The sequence below is a fragment of the Echinops telfairi genome, unplaced genomic scaffold, assembly GCF_000313985.2.
Source record: "Echinops telfairi isolate 266 unplaced genomic scaffold, ASM31398v2 ScPeMD7_9;HRSCAF=40, whole genome shotgun sequence".
In the NCBI taxonomy this organism is placed as follows: domain Eukaryota; kingdom Metazoa; phylum Chordata; class Mammalia; order Afrosoricida; family Tenrecidae; genus Echinops; species Echinops telfairi.
Genome location: NW_022103906.1, coordinates 97468913 through 97474204, shown reverse-complemented (window position 1 = coordinate 97474204; position 5292 = coordinate 97468913). Strand labels below are relative to the sequence as shown.

General features: G+C 54.8%; 1 pseudogene; it reads right to left on the bottom strand.

The window, feature by feature from the left end:
• Window positions 1–3527: 3527 nt before the first annotated feature.
• Window positions 3528–4905, bottom strand: LOC101643534 (annotated as a pseudogene).
• Window positions 4906–5292: the final 387 nt, after the last annotated feature.

The following is a 5292-nucleotide window of genomic DNA, read 5'->3' as shown; positions in this document are numbered from 1 at the left end:
TCCAGCTTGCCTTCTGGCTGGAAGCAGCTAGCGCCTCCCATCTGCCAGTGAACAGCAGAGAGAGCCCCGGTTTCCCGCTGCCCCCAGCCACAGCCCCTGGGAGGGCAGGAGACTGAGTGGCTGCTTAGAAACCAGATGCAGAGGGAAGTGGTAACTGCTCTAGAAGCCATTGCTAAAGGAGAGGCCAGGGGGGAGAGGAGTGGAAGGCGGCGTGGGCCCTGGGCCTCAAGAGTAGGGCAGGAGGAAATGGCTTCCCCTTTCCCCCCAATCAGCCTGTGTCCTGAGCAGCTCCCTGGTGAATCATTCCTCCCAGGCTGAAGTCCTCCACCTCAGGCAGGGGTCGCCAGCTCAGGGCTGGCAGGAAGACGGGCACAAAGGCCCAGCTCCTCCACTATGTGCACGTTTCGTCCGTTCTCAGGAAGATGCATCAGAGGGAAGCAGGTGGGCACAGGAGTCACATTTGGTGCCGAGGTGGCCGCCTGAGTTTTCTGACAGCCCGGCCAGCCAGCTTCCTGATCGGGCTCCCACCCAGCCCCCGGCTGCCCTTGCCCTGGCATTTCTGCGAGCATGTGGAAAGAAGGTGCCCGGGCAGAGGATGCTGCTGTTAGCCAAGGTCTTCCTCTGCGCCACCTCACCCACAGGCTCTGCGATGCAGTCTGCACTGGGGGACCAGCCTTGGGACAAGGAGCAGCGTGGACAAGGAGGAACAGAAAGGGCTGTCCTAGGTGTTTGGGTCAAAAGCCAACACAGGTGATGTCCTTTGGGGCTAGGAAGGCAGCCTGAGCAGAGCGGGCCAGCCAATCGGGGCAGGAGCAGAGGTCGTCTCCATGGCGAATATTGCTAGAACAGTTTCAATCGCTAAACTATCCCGAGTGTCATTGCCGGCTTTAAAGATGGCAAAAGGCTGCAGGCACCGTCTACAAGCTGGGCAATGGAAATATGCAGACTCTCCTCAGTCTCCAGGAAGGAGCGAGAGTAAGATTTCACCCTAGCAACACCTGTGTTGATCTACTTCTAACCGTTGCCACAAATGGTAAGACAGCACACTCGTGTTGCCTCATGCCAGAAAGCATGCAAAGACACACAAAATGCTGCGTTAATCATACGTCGGGCTCTGTTCTAGGGGCTGTGGTCTTGGTGGCCAGCAAAATAAACAGGGTCCTTACCCTTGGGGTCCTTAAGAAAGGGGCAAAGAACTTTCCAATGTTGCCAGCTGATGCATGCTCAGGTGCCAAGACAGAAGACGAGAGATGGGAGGCTTCTTTGGGGATTAAACCATTTCAGCATGAATATATTGAAACACAGGGAGGTAAGCAGCACGGACCTTGGAGCCATGTGCACCTGGACTGAATCCCACCCCAGGCACTGAGTCATTGTGTGGTGTTGGACAAGTTACTTGAAGCTGCTAATCCCTACCTCACACCATCCTGGGGAGGGGCCAGTGAGAACAAGCAGGCAGAGGGGCGGGCACAACGTTGGCACAAATGTGGCACTCAGTCTGTACCTGCTTTCCCTTCCTCTCACCGTTCCTCCTGGTCCAGCCCTGGAGGACCCTGGGAGCCAGGACAGGGTGGTGGACAGAGGTTATGCTTAGAGTGAGGGCTTGCCTCCTCTCCGCAGGTCAGTGATGTAAGAGACTCCAGCTCAACCGTGATTCGGGACAAGACGCAGATTATGCCCTTTGTCTTCCCTTCCATTCTGTGCTCGGGGCTGATAGATTTCCCAGTAATGAAATTGCAAGAAGAATTGAGTTACGCCGTCGCAGCTCTAAAGGACAGTTGATGCCCTTTCTCTAGGCCTCTGCACGACAGGGGCAAGCATCCTCTTTCTGTTCTATCGGCCCGCTTTCCTCTGCCCTCAGGGGGTGGGGGGCGCACTTTGTCTGGCTTACAAACACTGTGAGGGAGGGACTTGGCTTCCTGGGTTCATCGTTGTACCCAGGACTGGCTAAGGAATTTGCAGAATGAAAATGCATGCCTCCTTTTTTCCAAAGATGATTGAGAAATTTCAAGTCTCACAGCAAAACATGGGCCCTTCTGGGGCTGGGGGAGGCAGGAGAGAGAGATGTCCACCACACTCACGGATGTCGAAAGGCCTAACATGCAGCTGCATTTCCTTCTATTTATAAATAGGAAGTCTATTCCTGAACTGAGTTTTACAATTGTACACACGCATGTTCTCAGCACACCAGCACAGTAGGGAATGTTACGAGCACCCCAGGGGGCTCCCGGGACCCCTTCTCAGTGAGTGCACCAGGGAACACATTAGCCTTCTCTTGAGCTTCATATAAATGAACCGTACAGTATCGATATGCTCTTTTGCTTCTAGTTTCGTTTGCTGATCATTGTACTGGCTGCTTCATCCACGTTCTTGTGCACAGCAGTGTGCTTTTTAATCGCCATATGAAGGATCCCATTGTCGGCATTGAGCACAATCTGGCGATTTGACCCACCCACTGGCCTGTGATCTTCCTGCGTTCAGTGTCATTGCATGGGTTTGATGAGTCTGGAGAGGAATGTATTAACTGGTATCAGACATACGGGCTAATATTGGACTTATGGGGACTGGGCTGGGGTGTTTTATTGATGCACAATGACTTCTTGATATAAAACTCTCTCTTTCCTGGACAAGTCCTGGACTTGCTTCTCCAGTCACCGCGCTGGGCACACCGGAACAAAACGCTGCCCAGCCCTGCCCCCTCTGCACAGTCCCCGCTGTGTTAGAGCCGACTGGGGCCAGTCGTCGGGTCAGCCCCCCTCTGTGAGCATCATCTTCTTTTCTGATCCTCTGCGTCCTTCAAGGGTTCGTCCCTCCTGACAGCATGTTCAAAGTCCCCGAGGCCAGGTCCGGCCACCCTGCCGTGTGAGGGATGCTCCCGCGGATTCGCTGGTTCTCCTGGCATTCCACGTGATCCGCTTCGCATTCTTCCCCAACACCCTCCTTCCAAGGCCTCGGTTCTCCTTCTGTCCTCTGGATTCAGGGTCCGGCTCCCACACGCAGAGGCGGTGACTGAAAACAAGGCTTCTGTCAGGTGTCCTCCATCCTCAGTGTGACGTTTTGGCCTCGGGAACTGTGTTTGTTTTCACTTTTAATAGTGTTATCGGCACAGAATCTCCGTATCATACAATCCAATCATTCAATTCCTTCAAGAAGAGTCGTGGAATCATCACCACAATCAATTTTAGATCATTTTCTTTTTTCTCGTACCCATGGTTATTAGCTCCCCATTTCCCCCCAACCCCCCTTGCCAGACCCCCAAGGAACCATGGATCCAGTTACTGTCTATAGACTCACCCCACTGGGATTTATATCTTGAAAAACGCACAAAAGAGAAACAAAAACATTAACAACAACACAATAAAATAGAGAGAAACCTCAATCAAAAAGAAAGCAGCCTATCTTAAACACGAGAACAGCTTTATTTTTATTTTGAGTGAAGAAATTTACTTTAATCTTCCAGCGCCAGCTCAGCTGTGAACTGCCCTCTTGGGGTAAAGAGGAAGTGGAAAGGAAGCTCCCAGGAGGCTTCAGTCCACGAGGAGGTTGCGGCTCAGGGAGGGGAAGGGCTCAAAGAAGCCCTCGGAGCGCGTGAGGGCCTGGAGCACGCAGGTGGTGCAGGCAGTCTCCCGGATGGAGTGCCTGGCCAGCTGGGGGCTGCTCAAGTCCAGGACCCGCTGCCCTGGGCGAGACGCCGGGATGGGCCCGATGGTGGTGCCGCAGGGGGAGTCGTTGCGGACCATGAGGTCCTGCAGGGGCACCTCGATGTTGTTGGCCACCTCCCGGACCAGAGCCTCGGAAAAGGCATTCGAGCTGTAGCACTGCGTGCGCTTCACCTTGATGACGGGCCCATGTGGAAAGAGGGCCGGCGGTTCTCATGCTCGTCCAGGTAGTTGGGGTGACTGTGTGGGCCATGTCGGCGCTGATCACGAGGGACTTGGGCCCGGCCTCCTCAAAGGCCGTCAGGTGCTGGGCCGAGCTGGAGATTCTCCGCAGCACCAGCCCCATCAGCAGCGACTGTGCCCGCTGGGCACTCTTCGACCCCACCTCTTCACTGTCGTACAGTGCCGTCATGCCCACGTGGGACTCCGTGGCCATCCAGGCTGGGGCGGCGCAGGAATTGATCAAGGCCTGCGGGGCACAGAAGCAGCTGTGCAGGCTGTCCAGTCGGGGGGCAAGAGGAACTCCTTGGAGGCCCCACCCAGGGCCGCGGACTGGGTGTCAGCAAGACAGAGTTCCATCTTCATGATGTGCTCAGGGCTCAGTCCCAGCTGGACACAGCAGGACATAGGACCGCGGTGCTGGTCATCCACAGGGTTGAAAGGGCCAGGCTTAAGTGTCGCCTTGTCCAGCTCCTTCTGGATGGCTGTGGCCAGAGTGGGGACGAGGTGCATCTCCGTGTTGGGTCCAAAGGTCTCGTGGATGTTGCTCTGCAGGTGGGTGGCCAGGGGTGGGATGCAGAGGATGGGCTGTTCCACATGCAAGGTGGGGCTCTTGACAACGACACACCCGGCCAAGCTTAGGTCCCGGTCAAACCAGGTGTTCCAAATGACACCGCCACAGGCCTCCACGCCCACCTGGTGAAAGCCCACCTGGCTGTAGGGAGACCGGCGTTTCACCCGGAGGCAGGGGTTGTCCGTGTGAGCACCCATGAGGCTGAAGCCATTGCCGGGCACACCCTGGCCCCCACAGCAAAAGCGATGATGGCGGAGGGGTTCCTGGTCAGAAAGTATTTGTTCTCAGGTCTGATGCCCCAGCTGGTGGTCCCCTTGAGTTCATGGAAGCCTGCCTGGAGGAGGCGGCTGCGGCACTCAGCCACAACGAGGAAGGGGGAAGGGTTCCAGTTGAGGAACTTGAGGTGTTCTGGGCCGTGGCCTGCACTGCCTCTTTGTGGGCTTTGCTGGTCATGGGCACTTATGGGAGCAGGGAGCTGAGGGGAAATCGGGACTGCTGACCTTTTATCCAAGCTCCTAGGGGCCCTGTCCCCACCCAGATGAAATCGAAGCTCCGACCGTGAACTCGGCTTCCTCACTCTGCTCTCCCGAGAACAACTTTAAAATAGGCCAAAAGAATTGTAACTTAACTCTGTATGTTATAATCTATTTTCTAATGCTCTCTAATAGCAAGATTATTCACATCTCTAGTCGTGGCCACAGGGGATTCACCAGAGGTTTGCTTCTTTTTTTAAAAACCTGAAAACGTTTAAATGGGTCAAAAGGGAGATAAAATAAGACATTATATTTTAGTCTAGCTCTATCTACCAAAATCCTCTCTACAGTGCTCTCTCTCTGATAA